The 17,560-nt window shown below is 48.5% G+C and overlaps 1 long non-coding RNA gene across 1 annotated transcript in view; it reads right to left on the bottom strand.

Moving 5' to 3' along the window:
* Positions 1-17,560, bottom strand: part of LOC138250047 (uncharacterized) — a 55,826-nt gene that overhangs the window by 5,565 nt on the left and 32,701 nt on the right. Inside the window, exon 2 of the long non-coding RNA XR_011194884.1 lies at positions 3,090-3,216. This is a non-coding gene — a long non-coding RNA (uncharacterized lncRNA). The remainder of the gene's footprint in view (positions 1-3,089; positions 3,217-17,560) is intronic.

Below are 17,560 nucleotides of genomic sequence, written 5' to 3'. Positions count from 1 at the left end.
CGTCCACTGAAGCTTCTTGGCACTATGGAAAATAAAACAACAGGTACTTGTGCAGCCCACCCCTCAATTACTGCTTCTCGACCGTGTGAGCAGACAAGTCTTCAGCGTTTTCCGGAATTTAGAAAGAACAATGAGATATTGAGGGAGGGAGGAACAAATGGAGACGAAGGAAGGATGGGTGACTGGTTGGGCTCGCGAATGACAGCTAAAGGACACAGAGGCAATGTTTGGATGAAGAGACAAAAAAGGGACAGGAAAAGGGAGGGAATAATTGAAAGTTTGAGGAAGGGACTGAAACTTACAGATGGCATAGAGCTGAGATCAAACAAACTGAGTCATTGATGGCAGGTGGGTGGCTTGAAAGAAGCAGAGATTGGGGGACACACGTGAATTGACCAATGGAGAATAGACAGGTATATGGAGGGATAGACAAAGGGGCAAAGGGGTTGACCGGTGGGTGCACAGTTGGACAAGATGTAAGGACAGACAGACGAATAGAGATGGTAAATGGGGCTAGCGGGAAAAGAGAGTCACCCATGTCAGAATAGATGAGTGGACTGTTCAGTATAGCGCGGAAAGACAGAGTGAGATTACTGTGCACTAGTTACAGTAAAACATTACACAAAATGTAAAATATTAAATTGTCAAATAACCCGCTATCCCGCGAAAAACATCCTCGGATTGTTGCCCTATGACGTAGATGTCTTCTCGACAGAGGCAAGGTACATTTTGTGGCTTTACAACATACTTTCTAGTAATGCAAACGGAGAAATATTGAATGAATGTCCATGGATGGCATGCTTGGGATGTTTTCTGTGAAGTAGTTCATGTATTTATTGTGTCTTCCTGTAATGGCAAAAGGAGTAGGGGGCCTTGTGGGGGGTGACTCATCCTCAACTCCCCAGGCTATGTATACTTTTTATTCAGTGACTAACTCTTGCCAGTTAAACTTTGGGGAAGCGCAGCTTTGATCCAAAAACATCTGCTACGGGTCAGCAGTTTTAAAATGAAGTTTTGTTTCTTTCATGTGAAGCCCCTCTGGCTGAACTCCTCATTATACGTTTTTTTAACCCCTCACCACTGATTTTGCTCAACCACATGCTTCTCGGACTGTACTTAAGCGAGGCGAGGGAGCGTTGCAGGCAGTCTGCTAACCAGCAAATGAGCAGATGTGCAGGCCGCGCCTCTTTCTTGGCTGTCAATTATGCAGACCTCAGGAATAAAGAACAAAAAGGGATCGGGGAGTAAGATTTGAAGAAGTGCTGATATTAAATGGAAAAAGATGACTGAGGTGCAACTGGAGGGGAATTTAGTGGGGTGGCTAAGGGCCTCTAAATAACTTTGCTCAAAAACAGGCATTTTGCTGATTAAAATAATTTCTAACCTAGATCACTGTCCGTTGGACTTAAGATCCAGGTTTTAAGGTAAGAATTGGTTATTGGGCTGTAGAATGTTTGATGAAACAATTTAAACAACATACACCGATGCTTTGTTCAAAGCACATTTTGGGTCACTATAGTGCTAACAATTATTCAAAATAGAACTGTTCAGTAAATCATCTGACAGAGGTTAAAGAATTTCTATAAAGCAACAAATATCTTGGTATGGCCCGCGTGAGGTTGCAATGAATTGTGTCCCCTTATTAACTGAAGGGCTATCTTTGTCCTCTACAAACGACCTTCTGTCAAGGACACTGGAACTGCCGACATGAACTGACCAATGACCATTAAAGAACTACCAGGAACAAGTAGCGCTCACGAAGAACAGGAACACGTAGCGCTTACAAGTAACCACTTGTAACGAGGTGTGCGAATCTGTAAAGATTTTATACAGATAGTTTGGAAACTTTTTTTTTTAACTTCATAATCTTCGTAAACGTCACAAAATTTGAATTTCTTCTAATAAAACAAGCAAAGGAAATGCCAGTAGGCCTGGCGTTGGCTGCCAGCCTTCAAATTTTGTCACTGCTTGTTTTGTTTTGTCATGGTTTTTGTACAACTTTATTTCTGAGGTGCTGCCGGGCCATCCTCAATACAAAAAATAGACATTAACTAAAAGATTTTTTTTTTACTTTACAGAGAGTACTTTGCCATAGTAGTCCCTGACACTTAAGGGACCAAAGGGAACTACTTTGTGTGAAGGTGCTTATTGAGAAAGAGCAGAATGGGGCTTGCTTCCCCTGTGGCAGTCTATGCAGATGATGTAATAAATTCTTGCACTGCTCGCAACCCACAATTCAATGTGTGGAACATTTAGCATCAGAGTTTGGCTAAGTGTCAGGGTACAGAATAAATACTCACAAGGCACAACTTATTCTAGCAAGCAGAGCAAGCAGCCGTGGTCAGAGGGTGACACATCGAGCCAGGTATCTCAGCATTAGTCTGGCACCTACCATGAAGTAGTGCTATGCATACAACTATAGTGCACAGCTGCTGCAGATTAGTCTGTTGCTGTATAAATGGATGCATTTACCAATCTCTTTAATTGGGTGAATCAACTTAATTAACATGAGCAGGTTCTTCCAAAAATCTTGTATCTTTTTCGCCCATTACCTCTTTATTTACCACATAGGTACTTTAAAAAGTTAGACTCTGCTGTGTCAAGGTTTATCTGGAAGAGGAAGAAAGAGCGAAGGTCTTTGAAAAGTTTAAAATTCTAATAATTAAAGGCAGATGAGCACTTTCCGACTGGCGCTTTTCTTAATGGGCTAGTATTATCAATCACATTTGCATTGTTGTGTAGCCATTTTAGTTATAGCTCCATACACGTTATTTTAACACACTAGGCTGCTGTGCACTTTAACCTAGATATATTTTACTCAGCTTCGCTTTATTGTTATTACAATAACCATTTTTACGGTCTTGTTTATTTTCACCTTTCTAACTGTTTTTGCCTAGGCCAGCACTCTGTTCTTAAACAAGACATTCTTGATCACTCTGTGCTTCATTCAAGGCTGTAGTTCGGTACATTGCCGGTGAATCTGGTAGAAGTTTAGTCTCCAACATTCGTAGAAAATACACATCCTTACATAGGGACATTTTCTAAGAACATCAGCTGTGTTATTATATAAACACTTCGTTGTCCCTTACACGTTAGAAGGAAATTCCAGCCAGGGAACCACAACTGTATGCTGATTGCTGAATGCTTCGCTACAGATGCTAACGCAGACCACCGGCCTTTGCTCAGGTATGGGGGTTGATGTCTTCCCAGGGGAACCTGAAAGGCAGAACTAGAGCATAACATGCCATGCTCAAATTATAACTTAGATAGGAAATAGTCCATCAATCATAGTGACAATATGATAGCGTTTTTGTTCTATGCTCCATTCTTTTCGTCACAATTTTAATACTGTCATGTTGTGTCATCCTGGTTATTGCAGCTCACGCTTTGATATCTAAGATGCTGTTGTTTTTATTAAACTCATTATTGAAACATATACTGCCTCTGTTTGTCATTTATATATGAGACTGAATTGTAAATGAGAGAACGAGATGCGACCTGAGTGACCACAACTTCCCTGAGAAGCCTAGTATGTCATGCGCTCGGCTTCCCAATCATCACTATCCTTTGGTAGAGATGAGGCACTGCTAGTTAGCCGGAGCAAAACCCGTATTAGAGCGACAGGTGTCACCCGCAGTGGGTTAGACTCAATCTCCCACACCGTGGATGATTCTGCTGCTCAAAATCCAGTAGTCTCATTAGAATAATGAGAGCCTACGCGACAGCATGATGTCAGAACCTTATACGGAGTATTGGCTTCATGTTATGTAATTCATGAAGGATCCCAGCTCTAGTCGTTTCAAACTTCAAAGCAGAGAACTCTTAAAAAAATTAAGGGGCATATTTATACTCTGTTTGCGCCGAATGTGCGTCAAAATTATTGACGCACAATCGGCGCAAACCCTGCCCCATATTTATACTTTGACGTCCGACCCCGCGGGCGTCCAAATTCCACCATGTGCGTCATTTTTTGGAAGGGGGAACCAGCCTTGCGTTAATTATATGCAAGGTAGGCGTTCCCTTCCAAAAAATTACTTTAAGGCCTGTGCCCCTTATTTATACTCTGACGTCATTTTGACGCACAGGAGGGGTGGGCCTTAAAAAACGGCGCACAGCCTGATGGGCGCTGTTTTTTAACGCCTGGGTCAGGGCAGGCGTTAAGGGACCTGTGGGCTCGGAAGGAGCCCAGAGGTGCCCTCCCCTGCCCCCAGGGACACCCCCTGCCACTCTTGCCCACCCCAGGAGGACACCCAAGGATGGAGGGACCTATCCCAGGGAAGGAAAGGTAAGTTCGGGTAAGTGGTTTTTTCCGATTTTTTTTGTGGCATGGGGGGCCTGATTTGGGCCCCCCTACATGCCACTATGCCCAATGGCCATGCCCAGGACATAAGTCCCCTGGGCATGGCCATTGGGCAAGGGGGCATAACTCCTGTCTTTGCTAAGACAGGAGTCATGTCAATGGAGGCTGGGCGTAAAAAAAAATGGCGCAAATCCGGTTTGAGACCTGAATTTTGCCTCAGACCTGACTTGCACCGTTTTTTGACGCACAACCCCCATTTTCCCATACGCCGGTGCTGCCTGGTGTGAGTCATTTTTTTTTACGCACACCAGTCCGCAGCGCCGGCTAACGTCATTCCATTAATAAGGCGCCCGCATGGCACGTTGGAATGGCGTTAGCCGGTGGTAATATTTTTTACGCACAACTGCGTTGGCGCAGTTGTGCGGCAAAAGTATAAATATGGGCCTAAGACTTAAGACCACATCTGCTCTTGATAAGCTCTGGAGTAATATGAGGAGGTCTCTGGAAATCCCATCCCTCCATGCCTTCACTCCCTTTGTAGATAACCCGATCTACCTGATTGTTTCTCTTCTCCTTATTTTGGTACTTGGAGAAATTTGGGCATGAAGTGGCTAGGGGATTTGATTGATCAGTTTGGGGTCAAAACATTCGTGGATCTTTGGGTGTGTCCTACCTTATATTTGTTTTGATAATTTATTTTATAAGGGGACACGTAAGGGTAACCAACCATCTACTCTCATGAGGTCGAATGAACCTTTGGACTCAGATAGGTGTGCGTGTTTGGCTCTGAACAAAACAAAGTCAACAATAAACAAAACCAAACAATACCATCATTATTCAACATTAGAGTTAGTAATTTAAACACACCAGGACCTATTTGGACATCATGTAAACCAAGCACAAAACCAAATTATAAAGAAACATGAATAACACAGGTTGACCAAACCTGCTAAAGAATCTCAGCACTGACAGAATATGAATTATTAGGCACTCAAGAATCACAATACAGAACAACAGCAATATCAGATACACAGATGAGATTGAATACATTGAGTTAACACAGGTGTATTATTCACAATCAGGTATTTTGTGCAGCCAAATTCAGAATGTGACATTCTAATTATTACCCTAATTAGATTAAGCATGTTGGACTTCATGCAAAAAAAAACAAGACAAAAACAAATTTGGAAAACATCTATCTATGGCGCTAGTGGTTGGTTTTCTAAAAGGAAAAAAACATGAAAACCTGCAAGAAAGACAAATGCTCAAAATATGTTATACCTCTCCCTAATGGGTTTAGCAGGCAGTGAAGTCTTCTTCAGTGGAGCATCTTCTGGTTATCCTCAGTGGACAGTGACATATATGGGAACAGCTCAGTAATATTTAACCTTAATGCATCTGAACTGTCAGTGGCACAAAGCACATTATTTCACTAACAAAAATAAAAGCACACCTGAACACAGCAAAGGACAAAGCAAAAAAATCTCCAAGTCTGAGCTAACATCACAATATTAAAGTCCCAAAAAGTAACTAGATACTCTACCATTGGTTTAGACTCTAGGGTGGTTTGGGACAGAACCAATTAAAATTAAAGCACTTTTCTTCACATTGCGATCCTTTCGCTGCCATCACCAGTTTCCGTCGCAGAAATAAAATGTTTCAAACTACATATAACTACTGAAAGCCATTGTTTTCTGTGGAACACTATCTAGCAGGAACTAAATTAATGTTTCAATATTAGTACATTTCCCTCCACGTCAACAGGATGCTTGAGGAAGGACAGAACTTTCCATCCACATCAACAATTTCTAAACATCACATTATTGCATCTGAATTAGCTTAACATAGGCCTGTTTAAAAACGCAGTAAAATGTGCAGTGTACAACATTTCATAAAACTTTAACTATTTATTTTCTGAACATGTAATTATTATTTTTTCATTACTCTCAGTTAGTAAAACATAAAATACATTTAATTAGTGATTTATTTTCATTTTTGAAATATCTGTGCCAATTATCAGTGTAGGCCTAATTTTCATTTCAGCCTTGCACCTTTAAATGTACATTTTTCTTTCAGTTAGTCACACAACTTTGTTAGTAATTTTCACACTCTAACAGATCAACAGGCTGAATTTGGTATGCCTTGTGGCGAATTTTTCAAGTATTTACAGATTCACACTTTCTTGCAGAGTAGGGATATTAATATCACTATTTCGCTGACCCAGCCTGCTATTATACAGACGTTTTTTGATAAACATCTGTATAGCATTTTGGATAATTATAGTTGTCTTATTCATTCTCTTCCAAATGACCTGGGAATATGGGCTGATAGGTGGACTCATACCCTAGGCGAGGAGGTTACAAACCAAGAACTCACTTGCATTCTAGGGTGACTCTGTAAGGTCATTATACCCACCAGGCTGAGAGGCCAGATTTATTACACTTTGTTCGACTTTTACATCAGCCCCTCCAAACTGAGCAAATGGTACAATAGGTTGTACAGTTGTCCACGCTGCTCAGCCGGAGTGGCTGATATTGTCCATATGTTTGCTACCTGCTCTAAACTCTCATCATTCTGGTCCTTTGTTGAGTGGAAACTATTGTGCATACAAATTTCACAAGTAATACATACTCCAAAGATGAGGTTGTTGGATATAGATACTACCGACTGGGTCCTTTATGTTCGCTCAATGGCTAGCTTAATTATTGTGAGGAATTAGAAATCTGCTTTCCTGCCAAAATATGAGGAGTGGTGGAAAGATGTTATGGCAGCATATGAGTTGGAACTGTAGAAGTCTAGAGGCAATCAAAGACACAAACCCATCAATGGATAGCAAAAATAAAAATGTATTTAAATGATACGGGGGCAGATGACTTGAAAAGCCAAAAGTCAAAAATCGAAAGTCAAAAGTCCAATTTGCTGAACTACAACACAATCTTTTATTCCTGCTGTTAGACTTTTCATCCCTGGCGTGGTCGCCCCCATAACTTTTTGCCTCTGTTTCCCAGGTTGTTGATGTGTGCTGGACTCTGATTTTGCTGTTTTTGTTACTCTGGGTACTTTACCACTGCTAACCAGTGCTAAAGTGCAAGTGCTCCTTTACAAAATGTGTATGTAATTGGTTTATCCATAATTGGCATATTTGGTTTACTAGTAAGTCCCTAGTAAAGTGCACTAGAGGTGCCAGGGCCTGTAAATCAAATGCTACTAGTGGGCCTGCAGCACTGGTTGTGTCACCCACATAAGTATCTCTGTAATCATGTCTCAGACCTGCCACTGCAGTGTCTGTGTGCAGTTTTAACTGTAAATGCGACTTGGCAAGTGTACCCACTTGCCAGGTCTAAACCTTCCCTGTTCTTACATGTCAGACACCCCTAAGGTAGGCCCTAGGTAACCCCAAGGGCAGGGTGCAGTGTATGGTTAAGGTAAGACATATAGGGGGTCATTACAACCCTGGCGGACGGTGTTAAAGATGCGGTAATACCGCAAACAGTCAGACGGACAAAAAAAGGGAATTATGACCCTGGCGGAAACCGCCAACAAAGACAACCACTTTAACACTTCGCCCGCCACGGCGGTATAGACAAGCACCGCGGCGGTCACCGCCAACAGACATGCGGGAGACAATGTACCGCCCACAGTATCACAACAGGCCAATCCGCCACCTTTTCCGGGGCGGATTCACCGTGGATAAAAACACGGCGGAAACAGCTTTTGCTATGGGATAACGCTCACCTTAACATATCCCACGAGGAACGACGACTCCATGGACCCGGAACTCCATATACTACCTGCCCTTGTCTTTCTGCTCCTTCACGACCAACAGCGACGTAGGCGCAGAAGATATCGGTGAGTACAGCACCTACGACATGGGGAGGGGGGAGGCAAAAGTTAGGGGGACACCCACCAAACACCCCCTCCCTCGCATATTACAACATACACACCAATGCAGTCACAAACATCACAGTAACAACCCACAATTCCCCTGGAAGAATGCAAAGACAATGCGAATTTCGGTCAAACTTTGTAATGTGCCAATATACATGTCATACAAAAATAAACAAATATATGTATACTAAAATCACTCTTATTTACATATATACAATCCGAGAAGTAGTGCAGATATGTACACAACAATTTCCGTGCACAAACAGTCTAAAAATGCATGGGCGAGGCCCACAATAGATACCTGACCAAAATCGGAGAGAACACTGCCGGGGCATCAGATAGAAACACTACAGGCACCTCAGGGGGAAGTGAAGGGGGGGGCACCTCAGCCACATAAACGCAAAGCCAGATCCACAACAGGGCTCCATGCCCATTGATGTATCCTGGGGAGTGCAAAGCCACAGTCTCTCAAGTGTATACAGTGGGTGGATTGCCCACTTTCACATCCTGGGGAGTGCAAAGCCACAGTCTCTCAAGTTGATGCATGTCCATACTGATACTGGGGGCTGACTGGTGCCCAGACTGGATGAGTCTCCCCGTGAATGGTAGTGTCCTGTCACTGTCCCAGCTGCACATGGGATAAGGATGCCTGATGTGGTGGGCCATTCATTCCTACCCAGTGCATTGCCCTCTTCAGCCGTGCTATGACATGGCGTTTCAGGACTGTTCAGCGGTGCTTTGACATGGTGGTCTTTGCCCTCTTCAGCGGTGCAATGACATGGCGGTCTTTGCCCTCTTCAGCGGTGCTATGACATGGCGTTTCAGGACTGTTCAGCGGTGCTTTGACATGGCGGTCTTTGCCCTCTTCAGCGGTGCAATGACATGGCGGTCTTTGCCCTCTTCAGCGGTGCTAGGACATGGCGGTCTTTGCCCTCTTCAGCGGTGCTAGGACATGGTGGTCTTTGCCCTCTTCAGCGGTGCTATGACATGGCGGTCTTTGCCCTCTTCAGCGGTGCTATGACATGGCGTTTCAGGACTGTTCCGCGGTGCTTTGACATGGCGGTCTTTGCCCTCTTCAGCGGTGCTATGACATGGCGGTCTTTGCCCTCTTCAGCGGTGCTATGACATGGCGGTCTTTGCCCTCTTCAGCGGTGCTATGACATGGCGTTTCAGGACTCTTCAGCGGTGCTATGACATGGCGGTTCTGATACGGTCATTGGTGTGTGGCATGACGATTTCCACACTGGACATTGGTGTGTGGCATGACAATTTCCACACTGGACATTGGTGTGTGGCATGACGTTCCATCATTGCCCAGCGGGGCTGTGGCATCCTGGCCCCGCCTGGGCTGTGACTCCGGCGGTGGTCTCTGGACCAGTGACGATACTTGAGCCCTCCTGGGCTGTGACTCTGGCGGTGGTCTCTGGACCAGTTACGATACTTGAGCCCTCCTGGGCTGTGACTCTGGCGGTGGTCTCTGGACCAGTGACGATACTTGAGCCCTCCTGGGCTGTGACTGCGGCGGTGGTCTCTGGACCAGTTATGATACTTGAGCCCTCCTGGGCTGTGACTCCGATGGTGGTCTCTGGACCAGTGACGATACTTGAGCCCTCCTGGGCTGTGACTCCCGCGGTGGTCTCTGGACCAGTGACGATACTTGAGCCCTCCTGGGCTGTGACTCCGGCGGTGGTCTCTGGACCAGTTACGATACTTGAGCCCTCCTGGGCTGTGACTCCGGCGGTGGTCTCTGGACCAGTTACGATACTTGAGCCCTCCTGGGCTGTGACTCCGGCGGTGGTCTCTGGACCAGTTACGATATACTTGAGCCCTCCTGGGCTGTGACTCTGGCGGTGGTCTCTGGACCAGTGACGACGGTGCTGGCGGTTGTGTCTGGACCGCCGGAAATGATGGCACACTTCTCCGCCGTGACACTCACAACAGGCTGGGCAGACTTCCTCTGGACCTTCCCCACCTTTTTTGGAGTTACAGCTGACTCACCAATCGCCTTCGATCCCATTTCACTTGTTGTCCCACCAGGAGTCTTGCCACGGTCCCGTCGTCCACTCTCCAATTTCGGAGCCTTTACAGGGGGTGGGCTGCCTGTGCCTTGGCTCCGGGTCCTACTGCCTGCCCTGGTGGATGGTGCACTCCAAAAACCTTGAACAGGCACCACTGGTCCTGGAGGCTTTTTGGCTGAGGCGCTACGACGGGACTGATGAATTGGAGGGGGTGGGGGGGTGGGGGCAAAAAGGTCAATTTGACAGAGGGACAGTTTCTGACGAACACTGGGATGGGTAGCTGGAGGGGGTCTGGGAGTGGAGGAAGAGGAGGTGGTTGTAGGAGGTATCACTTTAGCTGTTTTGGGTACAGGTACTGGAGGCTGTCATGAGGTGGATGAATGTTGGCTGAGTGATTGCCGGCGTTTGGGTACTTTGGGAGGGGGCGTCACAGACACACTGGGAGAGGACACAGGGGACGTTTAAATGGCAGTGGAGGTGGTGAGTGCAGGTGAGCAGCGTGTGGTGCTGGGTGTCCTGGTGCGAGTCCTAGTGCCTGTAGATGTGGTGCATGCAGGTGTGTGTGTAGATGAGACTGGGAGGGAGAAGAGGAGGAGGGGGACACAGTGAAGACAGTGGATGTTGCTGTGTCTGTATGGGTGTGATGCTTGTGTGAGTGCTTGTGGTGTGTGTGGTGTATATGTTTGCTTGAGCTACTTGGGTGTGTTGACTTGTCTGCATGCTGGTCTGTAGGTGTGCTTGGGATGGGCTGGGATACAGGGCATTGGGTCTGGGTGGAGGAAGTTGGAGGGGGGAGGCTGGACACAGGGACAATTGCTGCCATCAGTGCTGAGGCCAGAGATTGCAGGGTTCGCTGAAGGGCAGCCTGACCAGAATGAATGCCCTCCAGGAATGCATTACCGTGTTGCAACTCCCTTTCTACACCCTGGATGGCATTCACAATGGTAGACTGCCCAACAGTGAGTGACCTGAGGAGGTCAATGGCCTCCTCACTGAGGGCAGCAGGGGTGACTGGGGCAGGGCCTGAGGTGCCTGGGGCGAAGGTGATGCCCACCCTCCTGGATGAGCGCGCACAGGGCGAATGCTGAGGAGCTGCTGGGAGGGCGGTGCTGGTAGGGGGTGTGGCGGCTGTACCTGTAGAAGTGGGGCGCACAGATGGTGCCGCCACCACAGGGGACCTCACATCGGCGGACAAGTCTGTGTCGCTGGTTGGTGATCCGGTGGCCGACGTGAAGCTCCCCTCGCCCTCCGTCCCACTGGTGTATTTAGAGTCTGTGGTGTGGCCCTCCATGGCCATGTGGGATGCAGCTCCCTCGTGCTCCGGTGCCACTGTACCTCCGCCTGTTGATGCTGATGTACAAACGGACAGGGAGAGCAGGAAAAGGGGGGGAGACAGAAGAAAGAGAGTTTTAGTACATGGCATACCGCTACCGTTGGCGGACAAGACAGACGCAGCAGCCCCCTGCATTACGCCGTGCTCCTGCCCTCTGCACATGCAATTTCTGGGATATGGCCTATATGGCAATGGTGGACATCTGCGCACATGGATGCCACAGGGGCAACTATACCTCAACTTGCTAGTTTTCTGAGGTGGGGTAGAGTGCCACATGGCCTACATTACGGAGGGGCCTTGACTAACTAACTCGCCCTGGCCTACGGACACCCACAGCCCACCTCCACCACCCACACACAGTCACTGCACGCAAAGTCCGCAGAATGAGTTTGTACTCACCCCCTTGTGTCTGCTGTGATGACCTTAAGCACCCATCCAACTCCGGGTAGGCCACCGCCAGGATCCGGAACATCAGGGGGGTCATGTTACGACGGGCACCCCTCCCACGTTGGGAGGCCATCCCCAGCTGAGCCTCCGCTGTCTTCTTGCTGCAGCGGCGAATGTCCTCCCATCTCTTCCGGCAGTGGGTGCCCCGTCTCTGGTGGGCCGCCAGGGTCCGGACGTCCTTGGCGATGGCATGCCAAATGTCCCTCTTCTGGTGGGCGCTGACCTACATGACATGCACAAGGGAAGAGGAACAGTCATTACCAATTGCACCATCAATGTGTGTGGCCCCCTCCATACTCTGACCATGTGGCCCATTTATTCCCATGCTTTACTGTAGTATGACTTCTGCCCCCTTCCCTCTTCCACCCAGCCCTCTCCACCCAGGCCTAGCCCCTACAACGTGCTCCCTGTGTACTAACCTGTTGGTCTGGAGGACCGTAGAGTAGCGTGTACTGGGGGAGGACCCCATCCACAAGTTTCTCCAACTCCTCCGATGTGAAGGCAGGGGCCCTTTCCCCAGACGCAGCAGCCATCGTCGCTTCCAGACCGAGGTCACTGCAGCACTAGCAGTGTAGGTCCTCTCCTGTCGAACGTCAGGTATCTAGTGATTGAAGAGATAGAAAATGGCGGTGACGTCCGCGGCGGGGTGCATCATCACCGTCGGGGCACCTGTTCATTGGCTCCTGGGACCCATATGGTCCATTGTTAACCAATGCAGCATTGCGCCGCGCTCTACGACCGCCTACCACGACGGTGTGCAACGCCAGCGCTGTTACCCCACAATCCCATTGTCCCAGTTTAGAAGTCAGGCAGCCGCCATTTCAGGGGCCCACATGGATTTATTTTCAAATGCGTCACACATACTGAGGCCTACACTCAACACACATACAGGAAGGGTTTATTGTCTGGGGTAGTCTTGTGTGTGACTGTGGGTACATACCTGGAAGAATAGTGACTGTTTCTTCACTGTTGTCCTTCGTAGGCACCGTCAGCTGGGACATATGAGAAGATGGCGGAATCCGCCGGTGTACCGACCGCTGGTGGACCTGTTGACAATGGAGGAGTGACATTTAATCGTGACCTACAGGTTTGACCTTGCCACAATCCAGGAACTGTGTACCCAGTTGGAGCCAGAGCTGATGTCACCAATTCGCCATCCGACTGGAATCCCCCCTGACGTGCAGGTGCTGTCAGTGCTCCATTTCCTTGCAAGTGGGTCATTTCAAACAACAGTGGCCATGGCATCAGGGATGTCCCAGCCTATGTTTTCCAACGTCTTGTCCAGAGTGTTGTCTGCCCTGCTGAAACACGTAAGGAGATACATAATTTTCCCTGAGGTGGAGGATTTGCCTACAGTGAAAGGTGACTTCTATGCCCTTGGACATATCCCCAACGTCATAGGTGCCATTGATGGGACCCATGTAGCTCTGGTCCCCCCCCACAGGAGTGAACAGGTGTACAGGAACAGGAAGAGTTATCATTCTATGAATGTCCAGATGGTCTGTTTGGCAGACCAGTACATCTCGCAGGTAAATGCTATGTTCCCTGGCTCAGTGCATGACGCCTACATCCTGCACAATAGCAGCATCCCTGATATGATGGGTAAACTCCAGAGGCACCGTGTATGGCTATTGGGGGACTCTGGTTACCCCAACCTTTCGTGGCTATTGACCCCAGTGAGGAATCCCAGGGCCAGGGCAGAGGAACGGTACAATGAGGCCCATGGTCGGACTAGGAGGGTTATCGAGCGCACCATCGGCCTTCTTAAGGCCAGGTTCAGGTGCCTCCATATGACAGGTGGATGCCTATTCTACTCACCGAAGAAGGTGTGCGACATCATCATCGCCTGCTCCATGCTCCATAATTAGGCTTTGCGACGCCAGGTGCCTTTTCTGCAGGAGGATGATCCAGATGACAGTGTTGTAGCAGCTGTGGAGCCTGTGGAACCTGTGGACAGTGATGAGGATGAAGCTGAGGAAGACGAAAACGACAAAAGGGAGTCAGTCATACAGCAATATTTCCAGTGAGACACAGGTGAGCACATTTTCTGTTTTACCTTTACATTCACTTTCACACATCTACCTATATCCTGTACCTCAATTTCACTCACTATTTGTTAACTGAGTTGTCCCCTTCCATTTCAGTTCCACAAATGTGGTAACCTACGTGTCAACTGTTCGCATCCTTGAAGGGCTTGTGATGTGTTACATAGGTATGTTAGCCTTCCAATGGGTAACACATTATGCAAAGGTAATTGATTATACAGATTTACAAATCATTGACTGACTCCATTTTTTTTTGGTGTTTGAAGGGTGTTTATTTAAGTGTACAAAAATGAAGGAGGGTTGTAAAATGGTGATGGGTGATGGTGGAGGAATGTCCATGGCAGAGTCCAGTCTATTAGTCTCACAGGTACATTGTATATCTGGGCATTGGAAGCGGAGCTGGGCCAGTTCTGATTTGGGCAGGGTAACAAAGTGGGACAGTGGGAGGACTATCAGGGTGGTCTTATTTCCTGGCGGGGGACTTGCCATCTTGCTCTGTCCTGTTCCTGGATCTCAGTGCCCGCTTGCGTGGTGGTTGTCCGTCTGCAGGGGGTGGGGTGCTGGTGTGGTGGTCCTGTGGCTGGACGTCCTGTCCACTAGCGCCGGCGGAGGCGGTGGGCAGTTCGTTGTCCTGCCTAGTGTTAATGGCCCCTTGGAGTGCCACAGTGTCCCTCAAGGTCTTTTGAATGTCCGTCAGCACCCCTACGATGGTGCCCAGGGCAGAGCCGATGGTTCCTGAGCTCCTCCCTGAACCCTAAATATTGTTCCTCCTGCAGACGCAGGGTCTCCTGCAACTTGTCCAGGACCGTGGCCATCGTCTTCTGGGAGTGGTGGTATGCTCCCATGATGGAGGAGAGGGCCTTGTTGAGAGTGGGTTCCCTTGGCCTGTCCTCCCTCTGTCGCACAGCAGCCCTCCCAGTTCCCCTATGTTCCTGTGCCTCCGTCCCCTGGACCGTGTGCCCACTACCACTGCCCCCAGGTCCCTGTTGTTGTTGGGGTGGTGGGTTACCCTGGGTGCCCTGTAGTGGTGGACACACAGCTGATTGACCTGTCCTGGGTAGGGAGGTTTGGGCCCGCTGGGTGGGTGCTGTGCTGGTGTTACCAGAGGGTGGCAGCTCGGTGTTGGGCTGTGGCTGGGCAAGGGGAACCGACTGTCCCGAGGCCCACGATGGTCCGGGCTGGTCATCAAGATCCAGTGGGGCAGAGCTGCTATCGTCACTGTGGGCCTCTTCTGGGGGTGGAGTGGTGTTGTCTGGACCCTCTGGTGTGGTGACGTTCCTTCGGGTTCCTGCGGGGGTATAAGTACATGATTATTGCATGTATGTGTTTCATGGTGTGCAATGGTTGGGTGTGCGTGAACCCCAGTGCAGGCATTCCTGTGGGGGGGCTTGTGTGCTGATGGTTGGGGGGTGATCTGGGTCTGTGCAGTGGGCATGCTTTGGTGATGGGTGTCGATGCTTAGTTATGTCATGCAGGGCTTGGGTTTGGGATGGGTGGTTGGTGTAATGGGTAGATAGGTGAGGATTTGGGGTGATAGGGGAGGGTGTGATGGTGGGGGTGTGTGATATCATGCAGGTAGGGTGGGGGTTATGATAGTTAAGATTTGACTTACCAGTATCCGTTCCTCCAACGACTCCTCCGAGACCCTCAGGATGCAAGATGGACAAGACTTGCTCCTCCCATGTTGTTAGTTGAGGGGGAGGAGGTGGTGGTCCGCCGCCAGTCTGCTGTACCGCGATGTGGTGCCTGGATACCGTTGAACGCACCTTCCCCCGTAGGTCGTTCCACCTCTTCCTGATGTCCTCCCTATTTCTTGGGTGCTGTCCCACAGCGTTGACCCTGTCCACTATTCTTTGCCATAGCTCCATCTTCCTGGCTATTGATGTGTGCTGTACCTGTGAGCCAAATAGCTGTGGCTCTACCCGGATGATTTCCTCCACCATGACCCTGAGCTCCTCCTCGGAGAAGCGGGGGTGTCTTTGGCGTGACATGGGGTGGTGTGTGTGATGTGTGGGGTGGTGTATGTGTTGATGAGTGTGGTGAGTGTAGTGGTATGTGGTGTTTTGTGCGTGGTTGTTGTGTGGGTGATGGTGTTGTGTGCCTCTGTGTGGTGGGGTTGCCTATTGCTGTGCTCTCTCTGTCGCCTTCAACTCAAATTTTTGGTCGTAGGGGTTTGTGGGTGATGTGGGTGTGTGTTTTATATTGTGTTGGGTGTGTGGGAGTGTTGTTTGTATGTGTATCAGGTGTGTGTATTTTGAATTGTCCAATGTGGCGGTGTTTTGGAGATGTGTGTGTATTTTGAGCGCGGCGGTGTGTACCGCCATTGGAATACCGCAGTTGAAAGACCGCCGCATGGATTGTTGGGTCATAATAGCATGGGCGTGTTTCTGCTGGCGTGGAGGTGGAGGATTTGTTTCTGCATGTTTATCGCTGACCTTTGGTGTGGCGGTATTGTGTGGGTGTCTGAATTTCAGCGGATTCCGTGATGTGTGTCATAATCGCTGTGGCGGTCTACCGCGGCCTCGGCTGTGTATTGGCGGTCTTCTGCACGGCGGTAAGCACCTTATACCGCCAATGTTGTAATGACCCCCATAGTAATGTGTTTTATATGTCCTGATAGTGAAATATTGCTAAATTCGTTTTTCTCTGTTGCAAGGCCTGTCCCTCTCATAGGTTAACATGGGGACTACTTTTAAATCTGATTAAAGTGAAGATTCCCTTTGGGAGTAGATGGACATGTGGAGTTTGGGGTCTCTGAGCTCACAATTTAAAAGTATATCTTTTCGTAAAGTTGATTTTAAGATTGCGTGTTTGAAAATGCCACTTTTAGAAAGTCGGCATTTTCCTGCTTATACCATTTCTGTGACTCTGCCTGTTTGTGGATTCCCTGTCTGGGTGGGTTTGACAGTTGGGATGGTTGTACCTCACACTAGACAGTGACACAAAGGGAGCTGGGGTGTAGTCTGCATTTCCTGATGAGCCATCTGTGCTAGGAGTGGTCACTTACACCTGAAAGGGCTGTGCCTGTCCTCACACAATGTAGTCTCCAACCCCTGGTGAGTGTCTGGGGCCTGGCCTGGGCAAGGCAGGATTTCACATTCAGAAGAGACTTTAATTTGAAGTAGGCCTACTTCAAAGGAGAAATTGGGTATAAGAAGGGCACCCAAAACCACAAACTTTAGAAACACTTCTGGAAACACAACCTCTGCCTGGAGAAGAGCTGAAGAGCTGAGGAAGAAGAGCTGCCCTGCCTGTGACTGTGCTTTGTGGAGCTATCCTGCAGTTGCTGCTTCTGCCAGAGTAAGAAGGCAAAGACTGGTCTTTGTGTGCCTTCCATCTTGAGAAGAAATCTCCAAGGGCTTGATTTAGAGCTTGACTCCTGTTGTTTGAAGTCTCAGGGACAGCAAAGACTTCTCTCTGCCAGCACCTGGAGTCTCTGGAGAGACGTCTACTCTGCCTTGTGGTGCCCATCCAGTTCCTGGGACCCTGAAAGGAGAAGCTGGCAGCCTAAAGCCAAGGAAATCCACGC

The sequence above is a fragment of the Pleurodeles waltl genome, chromosome 8 (genome assembly GCF_031143425.1).
Source record: "Pleurodeles waltl isolate 20211129_DDA chromosome 8, aPleWal1.hap1.20221129, whole genome shotgun sequence".
NCBI lineage: Eukaryota > Metazoa > Chordata > Amphibia > Caudata > Salamandridae > Pleurodeles > Pleurodeles waltl.
Note: the sequence above shows the minus strand (reverse complement) of the source record. Positions and strands in the feature narration are given on the sequence as shown.